A 20,304-nucleotide genomic window follows, 5' to 3' on the forward strand; every position below is an offset into this window, starting at 1 on the left:
CTATATTCAAAATATATTTTGCCATCTGCTTGGATGATAAGCTTTTTTTTTTTTTTTTTTTTACCAGAAATGGTTCACATTGCATTTCAATGAAAAAACTTCACACTATGAATCAAATGTACTTCTTAAGAAACAATGACAGCATATTCATACACCATTTTAATTAGAAAGAAAGCAGACATACCTATATGCCAAGATGACAAAAGATTTAAGTCCTTCCGTTGTATTGATTTATTCCACTTCTTGACATGAAAATGTTAAGTTACTATGCAGGTTTTATTGGACCTGGCATGCCTGGATCAAATTTGATTGTTAGGAACATTTTCTTTGGCAAAACTAGTATTTCAAGGTTTTCACTATTGATTCTATAACCTCACAGTTTCAATCAAAAAGAAAAAATATACACTGAGATGATTAAATGGGCATGTACAAAGCTCGAGCATCCCCATAGGAATATGAAAAAAGGAATAACTCTGAATTAAAATATGAATTAAATATATTACAATAAATGACTGTGATTAGTTAAAATTAAAAACTGAGATATCTCATGAAAGAAAATAGATATCTTTACTAGATTTGAATTAAACATGTTATCATTTAATAAGTTGTAGAAGACAAATGACTAAGGATCATGTCATTATTTGTGCCTTTTCCTTTTCTTTATTTTAGTTCTCATCTGATGGGCTTGTACACGATAGTTTTTCAGCTACTTTTGGAAGAAAGTAACATAAACACTGAATATGGTCAGATTGGGTAAAAATGATTTTTCATTTGTAAAAAAAAAAAAAAGTGTGAACCATTCTCAGTGATAATCGTCCTCATGCTTGGTCCATGAATCATATCACCTGAGAGTAACAGAGCTTTTGTTTTTCACAGACACATATTTGTCTAATGTGTTTAAACTTCTGATAATTTATTATGCCCATCTGAACCCAGCTATTACATAGCCCAAATGTTACTATGTTATCGGTTTTTTATTAAGAACAATTTTTACAGATAGCCATGAAAACTGTATGCTCAACAGGAATCCACAACACATTAAACTCTGGCCCTGTCCACACTACACTACCGATCACGAGACCCAAATTCAAAAATGTTTTAAATAATCCAGCACGTCAACACTGAAGTAATGTTTCATGTTTAGTCAGACTTAATGCATCCAAACACTCTTAAAATAGTTCGGTTACAGTTCCTAGCAACACAATGGACACTGGATAGTAATACGATAGTATCCCAACATGCATAGTATTTTATTTTAAGGTAATGTGTTATGCTACATATTAATAGATGTCCATATTGCTAAAAATAAATAAAACAAGTATTTTGGAACAAGTAAATGTGAACACACACACACACACACATCAAGTAGGGCTTTAAGTTTTCTGGATTTAGTTTTAATCAGGTGACGTCCCTTTAAACAAATTGAGCTGATAATGATTGTGTTTCTTTATTAAACTCAGAAAAAAGCTATTAATTACAGATCTTCATGAAACATAGTTTTAAATATATATCCCAGTTTAAGGATGTGCTATATGAAAATAAATAAAATGTAATGAGATCAAAAGAAACAGCATTTGTCTTGATTTCTTAGATTTTATATGGCTAATGGAGACCCCACATAGGGGTAGCTTTAAAGGGAAAGATTGAGGAATGTTGATGTTTGTGTTCACTGACTAGAATATTGGGGATTTATACCTAAGTGAAATGACATGGTCCTGAAAAAGTGAAGTAGTGCTGTGGTTGTCCTCTAACAGGTGATATCATAGAAACTGTGATTATTTATTACTTTTACAAAATTAAATAGGTCATTTAAAGTGACCAATATGTATATAAAGACCATTTAGATTTATAATAGGGCCCAGTTCTGTTGATGATAGTACTGTCCCTGGCCTGGATTAAATCAATATTATGACAGCAGCATAGCCACTATAAAGTATACCTGTAGCTATGGCGCCACAGTAACCTTTTTTTTTTTAAAATTTAGGACTCTGTTCTTGATAAATGTATGTTTGCTTTGGGATATAATACATCTACAAATATAAACTGGAAAGTCGAAACAGTATCATTATCAGTATATTTTTGCTGTTACCTAAAATGAGAAAAATGATTTTTAAAATGAATTAATTAATTTTGTTTGGAATATACACTAATTGCGCTTGTAATTTGCATAACTTTAATCCTTAACTGCAAGCATACTTTTATAACAATTAACTTATTTCTTTCTGGTTAATTATTAGGAATAATAAAAAATAAAAAAAAACAATTAACTTTTAAGTCCCATTCATACAGTTAAATAAATGAGCATACTATAACTTCATAGTTGTCATGTTGTTGCACATTTATGACATAAAATGTATCTAATTTTACAACATAAATCAATTGCGGGTTTGTTTTATTAGAACATTTTAAGTCATGTTCGATGTAAGAGGTTGCTGTGATGCCAGGCTCTTATCCAAGATTAGCGAGTACTCTAAACACTACGCTGTTTTGTATTGTTACTGAGAACATGTTCCTTATGTTGATTTATTTATTTAGCTGGAGGATTTACCCATTGAGGCCACATTCACAAGGAGGTTGTGGAGAACAAGCAAAGATTTAAGGAGAAGCAGTGGCACGAGGTTCCCAGATACATAATAAAAATAGAGAAAGTAGGTTTAATCTTCAAGCCAGTAATATACCATTGTCCTATAATTGATTTGTCTGTCCATTAAATGGCTAGCGCTCTTATTTCTTTTAAAGATACTTTGGTTGATCTACCGTATTTTGCATATATCTATGGCATGTAGAACTGAACAGCAGCAAGTGAGCCCAGGGACAATTACCTTAACAAAGACGTATCAAGAAATGTACAAAATGATAATAATAATAATAATAATAATAATAATAATAATAATAATAATAATAATAATTTAAGTAACTGCAAAAAGAACAAATACGAATGTCTGTCAATGACATAAAAATGTAAGAGGCAGTAAAGAAATTATATATATATATATATATATATATATATATATATATATATATATATATATATATATATATATATATATATATATATATATTGAAGCTTCTTACCCTAAAAGGCTATGGGACTCCAGACAACTGAGACAACTTCTTCTGGCATTGTTTGAAGCAGCTTTATTTTCAAGCAATTCTGCAGAGAAAAGCTCAAGCAACACAAACATTCTTGATTCCACCTACTTGAAAGCTACTATGTTGAAAATGCTTAAGTACTAAAACAGTACTTGCAGGGTGTTTCGATATCCACCCCTTATTTTAATGATATAAAAAATAGGTGTTTCTCACTACCATCACTGTTTGGAATATTTAGTTTTGCTGATTGCTTGTCAAGATTATGAAACATAATCTTTTTCAGTGCATGTGTGTGTAATTTTTTTTTTTTTTTTATGTCTGACAAATCCATGTCAAACTCCAATGAGAAATATTAATTCAAACTGCGCCTTTTTTTAGATACCATTCCTGTTTACATAATTTGAAAGGGCCCTGCTTCTATATCCCTTCCAGGAAGTGGGGCCATGCCGTGTTTTTTTACCTGCATATAGAAAAAAAAAACAACAAAAAAAAAAACGGTCTAAAGGGGATTCTCAGGCAATCAGAAAACAGTGTTCATTTTACCGCAAAATTGGTTCACAAAATGAAGGTTTCGGCTGACTCTTTATCATTACACATCCTCGTATGGTGCTGTTATAGCTGAAAGAATACCACATCTCCACATAGCACTCTTAAAAAAAGATGTAGGGGTAAACTCATTCAGACTATTTAAAAACCCATAATACAAGTTCAACCAGCAAACTAAAGGAGTCTGCAAAAAAAATAAAAGCTGTTGTTTCACATTAGTGCATGAACCGTGCATACATAACAACACTTAACAGTTTTCTTGATGATATGCCAATATTCTGACTCCCTGAGTGGGTCATAACACCTTTATTGTGCATAAATACTATGAGACGTATTGACCAGCTAGGTCAGAGCTCCCTTATTAATGAGGCATTGCCGAGACTTTGTACCATTAGAACGCTCCGAATTGTGCATTTGCTGCAATTTGCAGCGTGTAATAGAAAGAGGTCACCCCAGGTCACTTTCAATTTCCACTCAGGGGGAAGAAAAATGGAAACAACTCATTTGCATGAATTTGAATAATTCACTCTTTTAAAAGAAGAAGAAAAAGAAAGCAGCTCAGCGTTACACCTAGCGCAATCATTTTCAAGCCAGTGATAGTAGGCTTGCATAAAGGTTGTAATGAATCTGACAGAACATATGAATCCAGGTGTAAGAATAAAGCCCCCTTTCCCTACTGTCTCACCAGGGAATTTATGCTGCCTCCAGTGAGCTCTTAAACTTATCATAAATGTATTAAGATTGCTGCGGGCCATGAAACAGCTGTAGACAATTAATCTTCTGCAATTCTTCACCGAAGAATTGGTTTCTCTGAAGTAACATCTGCTGCAGGAGGTGATTATTCATGGGCATCGCGCGTCCGCTGTACTTTTGTGCATAGGGCGCGATCATTGCCAATGAAGTAAGAATTTATAGTTTTCCTTGGTTCAGTAAAATAACATTTGGCTGCATTAAAACATCATCCATCAGCATTGTCCCAGGGCTCTGGGCCTATCTCATCCAGAGAAATTAAAAAAAAAATCATTTTAATGTGAACTTGTGAAGCTTGCAGCCCGTTGATCTGTTTTTTTCTGAATAAGTGGGAGAGAGAAGGGTTATGCGGTGCAGTGGAGCTGAGGATTAAATGTGCTGGTAGACCCATATAAAAAGAAGTCCTTATACTCCAGTTATGACACTTGAGTTTCTTATGTATTCACAACCTCCTACACGTAGTCAAAAAAAGAATACCTTTGAACTAAACAGGCCGACTTTTTTCTTCAGTACTGACTTTATCTATTACCCTGAAACCTGAACCCAGAGCTCACATTCTTGAAGGCTTCTAATAATTAATGTTGATTACTGTTGAATAAACAGTTTTTATATGAGATGTCATATGATAGACGGCTTGGTGGACCAGTGGTTAGAGAAAGGGACTTGTTATCAAGAGGTTCCCAGTTCAATCCCAACTCAACCATTAACTTGCTTCCCTGAGCAGGTCACTTGTGCTCTGTCCTTTGGATGAGATGCAAAACCAAGGTCATATTGTAAGTTCAGCCCCTAGTCTCTGTTAGTCACTTTGGATAAAAGCATCTGCTAAATGATTAATTAATAATAATCCTCACTTTGCCAAAGTATTTGTGGTATGGGTCATTCTGGCTCAAGTGGACCAAAGAGGATTGCTTGAAGCCTTACTTCTTTGACATCAATCAATTATTTTTGGTTGGAAAGCACTTTCAAACTTTCAAATGTTATCAGCATTATTAAAGCACCTGTTTTCATCGTCTTCAGATACGTTCTCATCATGTGGGTCATTACTTAACATGGCTCGTCTTTTAAATGCATTGAAAAAAAAATTGCTATTCATGAAACTGTAATAGGCTGTTTAAAAAGGCAAAAATAGTCCAGGGGCATCTATTTTAGTGATCTAAAAAGTGGTAGATCTGAATACCACCGCTCTTAAACTCTGTATCAATCCTGCTGGTGATTTACCCCAAGGGAGAGTTATTCAGACACTTATTAACATGCATACAATGCATACAATACAGATACAGATCTAGGTGTTTATTTAATTGAAATAGACTCCTAGAACAGTTTCTTGAATATCATAAAGGAACAATGGTTGAGCAATTAAATATAGGTTAAAAGTCATATATTATACAATTAAGATAGTAAAATCATACCATTTATATCAAAATTGTTATAACTAATTGTTGCAACTTGTTGCAACTTTACACCTTTTGTTGTCACTGTAACACTATGCCCACTGGTATGTAACTGTAAAGTTGGAACTCGATCTATTAAAATCTTTGGTTTGGGATTTTTAAACCAAATCAAATATTGATATCATATGCAAAAAAATAGAGATTTGAGCTGTGTTGGAAACAACAGCTTCTGCATAGTTTTTGCCTATGCTTCCTATATATATTTCTAATATATGTATAAACAACTGTTTCAAATACTTGCTTATAAATACATATAAAACAATTTATATTGCAATGAAAGAAGACAACACTACTTGTAATTGTACAGTAGTGTAAACAACCCTCATGTCCATTTTAAACCTGTGTATCTCAATTTTAAATCTCACAGTCCCTGCGAATCTGTTCTTCACTGTGGTTTTTGCAAAACGTTGCTTCTTGCAACACAGTTTGATACATTGTAGCTCTCCTGCCCAGATTTTATTCTATCTTAATAAGGGCTTGCATACTGATTTCAACAATTGTAGGATACTATGCCACAATGAATGTGCGACCGCTCTAGGTTTTAGGTTGTTATTAAATCAGATGAAACCATGACAGTGTAATTATATTAACATGTCAGTTATACATCATTTGAGTACATATTGTATATAACATTTACTGATAGTTAACCAGTGTTTTTTTATAACAAAGAGAGAATGCTGTGACCAAGTACAAAATATTTCATTTTCATATTTCAGGGGTAAATATTGGGGTGAGGGAAAAAAAAAAAAAGCCAAGATATCAAGCAGTAGAAAAGCAATTTGTTTTCTGAATTTATTTTCTTTATCTATTTATTTTTAGCTTTTATTTTGTAATATATACATTTCTATTTGTCAGTATAAGCTACACAGTCACACTGGAAATAATCTATTTAAACTCCATGAAAAGAAATAGAAAAGGGATCCCAATGGCATCCATCTTGTGCCCTTCTTTCCTTCTTTCCTTCTTTGTTCTACATTCACTATATTACTCTGACTTGACTTGACTATCAGCTACACACAGATGGCACAGTTGTTTATAATACTGGCACCCTGTTGGAATCCACCCAGAAGTAACTTTAATAGGATTTTGATCATCTGTAACTTTGGCTGGCTGTCAATTGGTTTATTTTGTATACAAAGAAAACAAAAGTTATGCAGCTTGCAACAAAGTCTGGAATTAAATCTTTGAGGCATTCTTTAAGAAATATAATTAAACATTGCTGGCATGATGGGCATTGGGTCAAATATCTAGGATAGTAACTTAATGAACCAAGGGGGGGGGGTTCTTATTTGTATTATAGTTTCTTAGTTTTAGACCTTTACTAAATGAGTTTTCCTCAAGTTACCTTGTAGTAAACAGAGGAAAAAAACTAGCACAAATTACTTAGCATTAGACAGTTAAAAAAAAGATTGCAACACATTCTGATTTTAACTGAACACAGTCTACCAGCATCTCTCATCTGGTTTTTAAGAGCACTTGAACTCTTTCTCACTTGGGGAAAGAAAAAAAACAGTGTCACTAAAGAGTTTCAACAGACCTAAGATGTAGTACTCATGGCATGCATATTTATATTGTATATCTAGGATTTATGTCACAACTGTGTCCTCACCAATTACCATTAAAGAAAATACCCATTATAGCTCATAATGTAATTATTAACCATAATAAACAGAATATCTCAATAACAACTAGCGATTCTGGCTTAAATATCGCTAGATTCATGATGAAAAGATTAACAATTAATATTATGTATGTTTAAGCATTTCACATCAATCACAGATGTGTATTTGTTATAAGACAAAAAGAAACCTAACAATCCAAATTATTATTACATTTATTCATATTCTCAAAGGAAGAAGAATAAAGGTTAGGCTTCATAGTTAAAAACATATGTATAAAGAAACAAAATAAAACATTCAAGGAAAAGTAATGCATTGTTAAATGTTCATAATGAATCATTGATGTGCTCTCTGGTCATAGAGTTCTGCATTAGTGAAGCAGTCTTTATAGTTTATCATGCATTGTTTGGTTCAGTCACACATTACATATACATACTCCAGCTTCCACGTGGCTAAGTACGCATGTACAATTTTCAGCATCTAGTTGAATAGATGCACATTACGTATTGTGACGATATCAAAGGCATGGCTTCAGTTCAGTTACTTGTAAATACACAATATATGTTTGATACTTATTCTGTTGGTGTGATGTTTAAAACACAGTCTTCTTAACACGGTCGTCCTCTTTGCAGAAGTTGGTTGTGCAGCATCATAGCACAATATCTCTGTGAAGACTGTAGGAAAAAGCTTTCGTCATTCCGGAGGGTGCCTATCTTCTCTGGGACAGCTTTGAAGATTACATCATTGTGACTTCATTGAAGAACTCTGGAGTTTGATAAGTGGAGTGTGATGAGATGTTTTGAAGAAAGAGTGAATCCAGAGAAAGCCCAGAGAGAAGAAAAGAAAATCATTGTTTTGAGTTTAAATAACACAATGTATGTTCCCTTATACTGTAAACAAATCCTTGTCAGTCCTTCCATTGGTTCACAGTATTTGATAGACAGTTGCGTGTCACACAGAAAGGGTGTGTTAAAAATGGAATGTATCCGCATATTTCATTATCAAAGGATTTACATTTATCATTTAAATCTCCTCCTATTCAATATAACTTTAGCTACATTCATTACAGAAGCATACGAATTTCAATTTCATTTTCTATACAAAATTACGATTACATACAATAATACAATCGAAGGATAATATTCAAAAATAGTTATTAATTTATAATATTGATTTAAAACACAATAAACCCTTCAGGTTTATTGGGAAACTTACTTAAAATAACTATTAAACTACAAGTTTTGTTTTTGTCTACAAGTTATGTAATTAAAAATGATTCTTAAAGCATTTTAACTGACTTTTAACACAATAATGGTACAACTGCACAGTCACTATAGCTTGGCTTGGTAAGTTTTATGACACTTTAGGAGACGAGATAATCAGATAGCAATTTGGAAGGTGAGCTTCAAAGAGTTAACACTACGTTTGGCCTGTGCCTTGGTCTAATCAACAAGCTTTGAAGTAGATCTGGTTAAAAATGTTCTGGAATCGGTGTTAACAACCCAATCCCCACAGCATGTCAATACAGACAACATAATTAAATATCTGAGAAATGCTTATATTAAAATTAATTAAATTATAATCAAAATTAATTAATTAATTAACTTCACATTCTGACCCGCTTTTGCGGGTCATTCGCAGGTACTCGACCCGATGCAGGACTCTAACACAGACATCACTTTGAATAAACAGCACACAACTACCATCTATAATATTTTTTAAAACACAACACCATAGATATGGTAAGGCCGTTCATACGCATGAAACCTTTTGGCACTAGAAGAGGCAGCTGTTCTGGATTTTTCTACTGTTGGTGATGTCCGACACTCTGGGTCCTTACATGCTGTTACAAATAGGGGAAACAGTCTGTGTACTGTTATCAGAAACTATACAGGCTGTTGAGAAAGCCCCAGAGGCAATGACATTGGTGAGGAGACTTAGGGTGGCTGAAATGTTTTGATTAACAGTCACCTGTTCCATTTGAAACTGCTCATTACTGTTCCTCTGCATCATAATTCGTGCAAGCTCACCAACCTGGTTTGTCAGTCGACCTATCTGATTTGCCAGTAGTGCAACCTGGTTACAAAGCTCGGATAAACCTGTATTGGTAACCTGGCTCCCTTCACTTACATGGCTAATAACAGTCCCATTAGTTTCACCAGAATATACATGCTTCTTTCTTATCCTGCAAAGCTTCATCCAGCAGCGGAGGGTGTCCCTGTTCCATGTGCTGATCCTGTGAAAGCAAACAGGGTGCCAATGAAAAGGGTGGGCCCACAATCCTTGGAGTAAAATCCTCCAAAAGAGAAGATTCGTGGGGCTGGACAATTATAATTGGTCCAGTATGACTTTCTCCAACTTTATCTGGCTCATCATCAGCTAGAATTTCTACAAACACTGTGAACAGCAAAAGAAAGAATGAATGAACAAACCTACAGTGGTAATGGAACTGTGAAAAACAAGGCACTACATAGCAACATAAATGAAAATAGCTACTTTAAACATTATTAAGATAAATTAGTGCAGATAATTCATTTCTATTCACTAATAATCGATTGACTGAAGTAAGTAAATGATCTAATTACTTGGGCTATTTATTTTCCACGATCGCGGAATCACAGGCGGAATCGTGGAATTAGGCATTGGGAATGGAACTGGCATTTTGGGAATGGAATTCTTTGGAATGGATTGCTTTGAAAACTACACTACCCAGAAGCCCAGCAATGACGCTTGTATAAAAGGTTATTGTATGTTTATTTGGATAAATGGATAATGAGAAAACAAGTACTTTTGTGGGCGTTAGGCTGTTCTCTGTTGTGGTGCTGCCTGTGTGATGTGGGAGTCGAGTTGTTTAAAAAAGCAACTAGCTGTTTTGTGATTCTGTGGAATCATATTGGAGTTAAATACAGAAAAGTGAAAAGTACCTGGAAAAAACGTCACCCACTCAACACAAGGAAACAGCACGGTGTTTGAGGTGAAACCTTTAGTTTTATTATATCTTATTATTTTGACTTTATCATTAACTCGACTGGAGCACAGACACAGCATCTTTCAACAACAACAAAGCAAGATGCGGACAGTTCAGTAATATTGCTCAATTCATACAGATTCCTGTTAGAAAAGGTCTGGCTGAGGTAGAAACATGGTGAGTCAGGAGGCATTTTCGAGTGGTAAGTAGTTACTCCATGATTATAAACATGGGTTTAAAACCCTAACAGGTTAATAAAAAATAATAATCAATTTAGTAAATAAATTATATCATCCTTGTTTTTTTTTTTTTTTTAAATGGTCGGGACTGTTTTCTTAGAACATTTTTACTCAGCGGAAAGGTACCTAATGAGTCAGTACAAGTTCAAGGTAAATCTAGGTTTTCATGTGTTTTTTTTAAAGAAAACAATGGTAAAAATAATGTTCTAATAGCGATAGTGCCCTCTCGATGGCAGCTCTACTGTGTGACATTTGACCATGATTTTACCATGAATTTCCTTGACAATCAAGTGGTGGTGGTGCAGGCAGGAGATCTTGATAAAGTGCATCTTGCACATTAAAAAGCACTTTCACAAAGCACACAGTTATTGGGGGAGCATTCTAATAGACACCTGAATGTAAAATAAATCCTATTTTCAGTCTGTCCCCTGAGGAACTCCATATACCTAGATGAATGGATGGAGATGAGCAAAAAGCCTTTTGAAAGATTCCTAGCTGAGGCACAGAAGGGTTTAAAGTACAGAGCACCGGAATCTTCTAATTAACCAAAGAGCACCTGCTTGTCTCAAACGATACAGTTGCCTCTTGGACGGCTGATAAATTGTTAATTGTTTGCTGATACCTTTTAAAATGAATCATACTTAATGATTATAATTGACGCGGCACTGTGGAAGGGGTGTGGGTAATTCACTGACCAGGAGACAGACAGGTGTACTTGGAAACACCACACAGGTGCCCAGTTTTATTTTGGACCGGTTCTTATTTTTCCCCGGCAGAGGGCACTGTTGACCGTGGGCTGCCTATCAACGATGATAGACAGCACCACTGAAATACCACAGCTGGTACGTGAACAGCAAGTGCACTCGCAGGTGCTCAAAGAAATAATAATGAAAACAGAAGGCCAAAAGAACAAGGGAAAATAAAACAGTAATAAAACTACAAATAAAAGTTGCTGCACTCGGCAGCGTTATCCCGGTCGCCGCTACCCGCACGATCCGGATCACCATCCTATTCTATCGGCTATCTAGCCTGCTCTTTTACAATACACCGGGGTCTGCCCAAGGATTCCCCGCTCTCTCTTTCTGTCTCGCTGTGAATCTTTATTTTTCTCCCGGCTGATTCCCGGTCCTGAATCAAAGCTTCCGCACTCTTGGCGCATCTAAGTGGGCAGACCTGAGGAAACAACAGAGCGTTATTTTATAGGACCAACAATCACCCAAGACCCGCCTCTCAGCCATTCAGAGAGGGGGAAAGTCCACACACCCACTTTCCCACCTCCCCGTGTCACTGCCATGACTCACAGGCGGTTGTTGGGCGACTGCCGCCCTCTTCTTGCAGCCCGTGAACACGCCAGCAGAGTCAGCACAGATCTCTCCCTGTTACATATCCTTCCCCTCAGAATGACACCACCAGTTCATTCGAAAATCTTACACCCCCATGCCTTCCCGAGAGAAAAAGTCTGCATTTTGTTGCAGCTTTCCTGCTCGGTGGACTACCCTGAAGGCATAGGGCTGCAAGGCCAAGTACCACCGTGTGATTCTGGCTTTCCTATCTTTCATCCGGTGAAGCCATGCTAAGGGGGCATGATCTGTAACCAGGGTGAAGTGTCGCCCCAGGAGGTAGTACCGGAGTGACTCGACTGCCCATTTTACCGCAAGATACTTCTTCTAGATGGTGTTATAATTTTTCTCGCGGGGAAGGAGCTTCCTGCTGATATACAGGACCGGGTGCTCGCTTCCCCGAACCTCCTGAGACAACACTGCCCCGAGACCTATCTCTGACGCATCCGTCTGCAGGGTGAACCTCTTACCAAAATCCGGGCTGCATAGTACTGGCTTACTACACAGCCTCCGCTTCAAGGCGAGAAAGGCCCTCTGGCACGACTCCGTCCACTGAACCGTATTTGGGGCAGCCTTCCGGGTGAGGTCTGTCAAGGGAGCAGCGAGCGTAGCGAAACTCGGGATGAACTTTCTATAATAGCCCGCTAGTCCCAAGAAAGAGCGCACCTGGGTTTTGGTTGTAGGAACCGGCCAGTCAGCCAAGGCTTTCACCTTAGCAACTAGCGGTCTGATCTGGCCGCCCCCTACTCGATACCCCAAATACTCCGACTCACTCTTCCCAATGGCACACTTCTTTGGGTTAGCAGTGAGCCCCGCCTCCCGCAAGGATTGCAGCACCGCCGCTACCTTACACAGATGACTCGGCCAATCCTCACTGTGGATAACCACGTCATCTATGTAAGCAGCGGCGTACTGCTGATGGGGCCGCAAGATGCGATCCATCATCCGCTGGAAAGTGGCGGGGGCTCCGTGCAACCCAAAGGGCATGGTCCTGAATTGGTACAACCCGAAGGGAGTCGAAAACGCCGTCCTCTCTCTAGATTCCGGAGTCAGGGGTATCTGCCAGTACCCCTTCGTTAAATCCAGTGTCGTCATAAAATGAGCCGTGCCTAGACGCTCCAGCAACTCATCTACTCGGGGCATCGGATAAGCGTCAAATTTCGATTTCTCATTGATTCGTCTGAAATCAATGCAAAATCGAGTTGACCCGTCTGGCTTATCGACTAAAACGATCGGACTGTTCCAGTCACTTTGGGACTCTTCTATTACCCCCAGTCTCAGCATTTCGTCAATTTCCGCTTTTATTACCTGTCTTTTACGCTCAGGTATACGGTACGGCCTCTGGCGAACTAGCGCCCCCGGCTCAATATCAATGTGATGATGGGCTACTCGAGTCTGCCCCGGGACGGAAGAGAACACGTCAGGAAACTCCGCCACCAGACCGCGAGCCTGACATTTCTGCGTTGGTGTCAGATTCTCAGCAATCTGTACCGATCCTTTTCTTGCCAACACAGAAAGATCAGGTCCCAGGTCCGTGACGTCATCTGCATGCGCCACTAACAACGCCTCTGGTTGTAACCAAGGCTTTAAGAGATTGATATGGTAAATGTGTTTCTCTGTCCGTCGCTCCGGCTGGCAGATCTCATAGTCCACCTTCCCAACCTGGCGTGTAACCTCAAAGGGTCCTTGCCACTTAGCCAAGAGTTTCGACTCAGAACTGGGTAATAAGAGAAGTACCTTATCCCCAGGCTGAAATGTGCGCAACCGGGCTCCTCGGTTATATTGTGTCTCCTGTCTGTGCTGCGCCTGCTGCAAATTGTCATGTGCCCATTTCCCAACAGACTCAAGACGTTTGCGCAGGTCCAACACATACCGGACGGTATTGGTCGAATTGTCCTGCTGCTCCTCCCACATCTCTCTGACCAGATCGAGCACGCCCCGGGGTCTCCGCCCATACAGCAGCTCGAATGGTGAAAACCCCGTAGAAGCCTGGGGAACCTCTCTGATCGCAAAGAGAAGGGGAGGAATCAGCTGGTCCCAGTAACGCACATCACTACGAATAAACCTGCGCAACATGTTCTCAAGGGTCTTATTAAAGCGTTCCACCAAACCGTCGGTCTGAGGATGAAACACCGAGGTCCTAATGGTCTTAATTCCCAAAAGCTTACATGTTCCGCGGATTAGCCGGGACATAAAATTGGTGCCTTGATCGGTTAGTATCTCTTTGGGAATCCCCACCCGGGAGAAAACCTTCACAAGCTCGTTGGCAACAGACTTAGCGGACATAGATCGGAGGGGAATTGCCTCTGGATAACGCGTAGCGTAATCCAGAATGACAAGTAGGTGGGTGTATCCTGCCGCACTCCTTTCTAGTGGCCCAACTATGTCCATCCCAATACGCTCAAACGGAGCTTCCACTAGGGGCAAAGGCACCAGAGGGGCTTGTGGAACGGCTCTAGGGCTGGCCTTCTGACATTCCCCACAACGCTCACAAAACCGCTTAACATCGCCATCCAGCCCCAGCCAGAAGAACCGTGACACAAGCCTTGCTTTAGTTTTATCCCTTCCCAAATGACCAGACAGGGGAATAGCGTGAGCCAGCTGCAACAAATCCTCCTTAAAGGGCTGAGGAATGAGCAACTGATGACGCACTTCACCGGTCTGGGGTAATTTATCAACACGGTACAGTAGGTCTCGATCAATTTCAAAGTGGGGGTACGTGGCGGCGCGTCTGGGCTAGACCACCCGACCATTAACCACCGCTGCTTGGTCAAAGAGCCTGCCCAGCACGTCGTCACGCCCTTGCTCGAGTCGGAAGTCACGGGAGTGAGCTAAGAAATCAGCTCCCATGGCTTCCAACTCGGGGTCAGGTCGGTCCCGAGCAGAGGCAGCCAAGCCAGACCCCTGCGCTGGCTCCGCGACCTCCCCCCCGGACTCTTCACCAACCGCCCCCACCTGAAACTTCTCCGACTCACTCCATTGCCAGCCCTCATTCTTAGCGATCCAACGCTCCCGTTTAGTTTTACGGGGTTTAAATCTATGGCAAAACCATTCTGGATCGCGAAAGGGAAAAATCTCTCCAATTACTTCCTCTTTCTCAGCCAATAAAGAAGACGGGGCTGTCAGAGCAGCCAACCAATCTTTAAACTGCTCACAGTCCCGTCCCAGAACTACTGGTACTGGCAATTGAGGACATAATCCTACCTGCACCTGCGTCACCTGCTGGCCAATAGTCATACACACATTTATCTTGGGATAGGAGCGGACATCCCCATGAATACATTTAATATGCACCCGTCCCAATATACGTTTATGCCCCGGTGAGATTAGGCTCTCCTGCACTAGAGACTGACTACACCCTGAGTCCAGGAGAGCCTGGGTTTTTGTACCATCCACTGTCACAGGAATAACAAAACCCGTGTGCTGAAGTGACTGAGGTAATTGAACGCGCCTACCTGGTCGGCTGAGGTCACACTCCATCACGGGGCAGTCCCGGGCGAGGTGGCCCACCTCCCTGCACATCCAACACCTCGGTGGGCTGGTTTCTCTCCCCGAAGTTTTGGAAAGAGGGGAAAACACTGGAGCCATAAAAGGTGCCCGCCGATAAGGTGTCCGCGCGAGACCCCGGTTCAACACTGCAGCAGCCCGTGGGTATCCCCACCCTGCCCCAGTACCCGGGCCGGGAGCTCCCGCCGACACCCCCCGACCAAATCCTGGACTACCCCTTCCCCCCAGTCCCTTCGCCCTTTCCGGGGCCAGTTGAGGGGACAATCCAGTAGCCACACTCCTCCCGGGCAGTTTCGAAGGCGTTGGCTCTGCTGCCTGGTACTGCTCGGCAAGTTCGACCATCCGGTCCAGTGTGTCTGGCGCCTGCCGCTGGACCCACAGCCGAGGTCCCGAGGCTAGACACTCCAGGAAGCGCTCCACCACGATCATCTCCACCACCCTGGCTTTGGTGTTTAGATCGGGATTCAACCAACCCATAGCGTAATCCTTCAGCCGGGTGTGGGTGCTCCCCTGCCGCAAATTGCTCCTCCCGGAATTTCTTCCAGTAGCCTTCCGATGTAGCCCCCACACGATTTAGGATGGCTGCCTTCAGCCGGGGGTAATCCAACATGTGCTCCAGGGACAGCGTCCTCGCAGCTGCTTGAGCCTCCCCAGTGGGCAACACATAGCTAGCCCACTGGACTTGGAGCCACCCGGCCGAGATCGCTATAGCCTCGAACACCTCCAAGTAGGCGTCCGGTCGATCCTCGGCCGTCATTTTGGTGGTTCTCTGGATGGAGTACAGACAGGTGTACTTGGAAACACCACACAGGTGCCCAGTTTTATTTTGGACCGGTTCTTATTTTTCTCCGGCAGAGGGCACTGTTGACCGTGGGCTGCCTATCAACGATGATAGACAGCACCACGAAATACCACAGCTGGTACACGAACAGCTGCACTCGCAGGTGCTCAAAGAAATAATAAGGAAAACGAAGGCGAAAAGAACAAGGGAAAAATAAAACAGTAATCACCGTCCTACTCTGTCGGCTATCACCGTCCTAGCCTGCTCTTTTACAATACGCCGGGATCTGCCCAAGGATTCCCCGCTCTCTCTCTCTGTCTCGCTGTGAATCTTTATTTTTCTCCCGGCTGATTCCCGGTCCCGAATCAAAGCTCCCGCACTCTTAGTGCGTCTAAGTGGGCAGACCTGAGGAAACAACAGAGCGTTATTTTATAGGACCAACAATCACCCAAGACCCGCCTCTCAGCCATTCAGAGAGGGGGAAAGTCCACACACCCACTTTCCCACCTCCCCGTGTCACTGCCATGACTCACAGGCGGTTGTTGGGCGACTGCCGCCCTCTTCCTGCAGCCCGTGAACACGCCAGCAGAGTCAGCACAGATCTCTCCCTGTTACAGGCACTTATTTATGAGTCCAAATGTTGCCCCACTTAACACTTGTCAAGCTAGAAGTAATTAGTATTACCTAATAGTAAAATATATTGTGTTTTTGCCATTTAATTCTACATCAAATATGAACTTAAATAAAAATAGATAAGAATATAAGAACAATGTAAAACTATCTGTGGTTAGGGAATTAGAAAAAAAAAACTTTATTTTTACTTTTATGAATGAAGAAAGACAGCTTTTTTAAAATTTGAAATATATATAAATCAGTAGTAGACATTTTAAGATCAGTCTTGAGCAAAGGCTTTTCTTGTGTGAAGGCAGTTTTTATGTGAGGTGCCCCTTTTTCCTGTAAGAAGTCAAAACCAGAAAGAACAGACCAGCATGAGGTAAATCAACTCTCTTCATTGTCAGAAGATCTACAACTCCAGCTCCAAGAACTCAGTGCAATATTTTACACGAAATCTCCCAACGTTACTCTGGGCATCAAATTTGGAAGCAGAATTCATGACCAAAAGTATGTGTCCTTGAGAGTAGGCTGGCCAAATGATTGTGTAGTCACAAAGAAAAAACACATTTAATTACTGAAGGAATGTAATGTAAGGGTAAGTGCACAGTGTGACTACATCGTAGTTAGAGACAATAACCCTGGTTTCACAAACTCTGATTAGATCTAGTCTTAGACTACTTCATCTAAATTAACATCAGTGAATCTAAGATTAATAATAATCAGGGTCTGTGAAACCAGCCATTAATGTAAAGTGCTACCTTGGATTTTGCAGCCCATTGCTCTAACTGTGTATTTTGGTTTGTGAAACTTATCTATGGTAATTAAGTGGACACCCCCCCCCCCCCCCCCCCCCCCCCCCCATAATTAAGATACTAAATACAATGACTTTGTATTTAGTATAACGATTAGTACAGCATATAATTAGCATTTCATTTCATTAACAGACCTTACGATACATAATTTGTACCAAGCTTAAGTTATTATTAATTCGTTTTCCAAGAAATCCCAAACCAGCCTTTGATTAGAATAAAACAAAGGACGTGTTGTTGTGATTAGTATCAAATGACGATATGAGTTGACCCTGTTTCCTATGTATCCTGTGTTGTATTTGTAGTTTTAGTATAGACAAATGTTATTGTTAACCCTCTTGTGAAAAATGGGTTTTGTCTATTACGGAATGCTTCATATAAATAACTAAGAAGCTTATTTAAAAGTTCCTACATGAACCTTAGTTTTTTCTTACCATTTACATTAGTAGTTTGTTTTTCATTTTAAAACATAATATCAACAAACACATTACAGCGGTAAGTACTTACATGAATATGCCCTTTAACACCATAACACAACTATTGTTTAACATTTAGGTTTAGAAATTCTGAGCAGAAAACCATGGTAAAGGTTATCCAAATCCTAATCATTTATACTGTAGGTAAATGTTATCATGAACGAACTACCTAACAATGTTATTGAGATCTGGAATTAAAACAAACATTATGTAATGTTTACAGCATTTATCATAAGTAACCTTTACAGATTGTCGAATATAAATATAGTAAATGAAAATAAATTTTAAATAATTTTAAAGGTTAAGGCTACATTAATCTGATTGTAATGAAGCAAGAGTCATGGGATTGGAGTTTTAATGCAATTTAAGGAATAGAAGCAAATCATTTCAATTTTTTGCTTTTATAAATGTATGCCAAATAACGACAGTCAACTTTTAAGATTTTTAACTGCAGCGAGTCTAACTCAATCACAACTATTCATCACCGAAGTATGTCAAAATTATACACTTGAAATGCAAAGTTCATCTTACTTTTACTACAATACCATCACTTTTCAAAAAGTACCATTTTTAATTGTATTCATATTACTAACCTCAGAACACTGGGGAGGAGAACAAGGAATCTCATTGGTCACAGGTCACCTTCAGGCCACCGGCTCTTCCCACCCTGGGCTTTGATGTTATTACTTAAATGACCATACTTTTCAACTGCTGATGGCAGTACCACTTTTACATTGGACCATTTCAACTCAGTCAAGCCAGTTCACTGGGGGTGCCATTACAACCAACACATTTAAATGTCTTTGGGGGTAAAACCTTATTTGTTCAGCTACAATAACTAAAATAATACAAATATGGTAAAATCTAGCTACTAATGTCAGTCAATGTGCCAACAAAATATTGAAATTATGTGAAATTTCTTGTAACAAGTTAATACCCTTGGATCAGTTTAGCCAATTAACCTTTAATTGAACTGTTTACCCACTTATGTTGTTATTTACCAGGGCCAGCATCAGCACCAGAGCTACAGTGCAGGACCCCAACGCCAGAGGGTGACCACATACATACAGAAATGAAATTGTAAATATGAGTAAATGCAGTATTTCTTTTGCTGCTATCGTACTCAAGCAGCCATTAGGGCTAGAAACGACAAGTTGTCATTAAATTAAACTAAACTGTATGTGTGCAGTGCAGTGAAACTTTTCAGATCCCCCTTTTTTCTTTTTTCTATTCCTGCTTGCGTCCTGTTCCCTTAGTCCCGCCTCTTCTCACTTCTGTCCTCCCCAGTTCTCTGTAAAGCCGAAAGCTATTGGCTGATCTCGACATAAAATTATACAAATGTGCCAGTTAAAGGCATTCTATAATTGGCATATTTACTTTCCAACAATCAAGACTTTCATTTGACAAGTGTTTGGTCAAGCCTCATTATCATAACGTCTATTATTATCATAACGCCTAAACGCCTATTATAATTATAGGATTTTAAACTACCAACAATTAAACCTGTTGAACCTCTGGAATCTCCAAATAAAAAGAAACAGAAATCTGGATGACAAAAATGGAAGGAAAAGACTACAACAAAAGAAAATAAAAACCTGTAAAGCGTGTGTTCTGTTTTCTGTTAATCGTGTACTAAGTAGTGATCAGCAGATGTGTCAGCCGCATGAAGAGCACAGCATGCGGTTTTCACTAACTCTATTGTGCAGAATAGTTTTTTTTTTCTATGTGTAAATATCTGGACTCTTCCTATGCAACGGGATGCGGGACATTTGCTAGGAAATCGGGACTTTCCCAACCATATAGGGACTGTTGGCATGTATGGGACTGTTTGTGTGTGTTGTATCGTTCATTGGTTGTTTTCTGTCTATGTTTTTATCAGTTATCTTCAGTGCCTTATTTGAATAAACAAATGTTTATTATTTTTATGTCGGCTTGTCTCCTATCAGGTCAGCCAGGACTGTATTTAAGTAGCGTGGTGACCAGGTTGTGGGTTTGGTCGTTGGTTCCAGAGAAAGGGTGTAGTAAAGAGCCTGTTGTGTTAAACTGCATTCCTGACTAACGTCTACATTACATTGTTTTACAGTGCACAGTAATGTGTAAAGTGCAACAC

At 39.7% G+C, this 20,304-nt stretch overlaps 1 long non-coding RNA gene across 1 annotated transcript in view; it reads right to left on the reverse strand.

Moving 5' to 3' along the window:
- Window positions 1–8,010: 8,010 nt before the first annotated feature.
- LOC121314465 overlaps window positions 8,011–20,304 on the reverse strand; it is a 16,700-nt gene continuing 4,406 nt past the window's right edge. The window contains exons 2-3 of the long non-coding RNA XR_005950107.1: window positions 9,590–9,695; window positions 8,011–8,224 (exon numbers count right to left, since the gene is read on the reverse strand). This is a non-coding gene — a long non-coding RNA (uncharacterized LOC121314465). The remainder of the gene's footprint in view (window positions 8,225–9,589; window positions 9,696–20,304) is intronic.

Source organism: Polyodon spathula, chromosome 1 (genome assembly GCF_017654505.1).
Source record: "Polyodon spathula isolate WHYD16114869_AA chromosome 1, ASM1765450v1, whole genome shotgun sequence".
NCBI classification, from domain to species: domain Eukaryota; kingdom Metazoa; phylum Chordata; class Actinopteri; order Acipenseriformes; family Polyodontidae; genus Polyodon; species Polyodon spathula.